The sequence below is a fragment of the Bison bison genome, unplaced genomic scaffold (genome assembly GCF_000754665.1).
Source record: "Bison bison bison isolate TAMUID 2011002044 unplaced genomic scaffold, Bison_UMD1.0 scf7180017862134, whole genome shotgun sequence".
In the NCBI taxonomy this organism is placed as follows: Eukaryota; Metazoa; Chordata; class Mammalia; order Artiodactyla; family Bovidae; genus Bison; species Bison bison.
The window spans coordinates 169,030-169,432 of NW_011492706.1; positions in this window are offsets into that span (position 1 = coordinate 169,030).

Genomic DNA, 403 nt, shown 5'->3' on the forward strand with positions numbered 1-403 from the left:
CTTTTTTCTGCTCTGATTGCTGTGGCCAAAACTTCAAAATCTATGTTGAATAGTAATGGTGAAAGTGGGCACCCTTGTCTTGTTCCTGACTTTAGAGGAAATGCTTTCAATTTTTTCACCATTGAGGATAATGTTTGCTGTGGGTTTGTCAAACCAGCTCTCCAACAAATACTAAAGGATAGTCTCTAGACAGGAAACACAAAAACAGTGTATAAACTCGAACCCAAAACAATAAAGTAAATGGCAACGGGATCATACTTATCAGTAATTACCTTAAACTTAAATGGGTTGAATGCCCCAACCAAAAGACAAAGACTGGCTGAATGGATACAAAAACAAGACCCCTACATATGTTGTCTACAAGAGACCCACCTCAAAACAGGGGACACATACAGACTGAAAG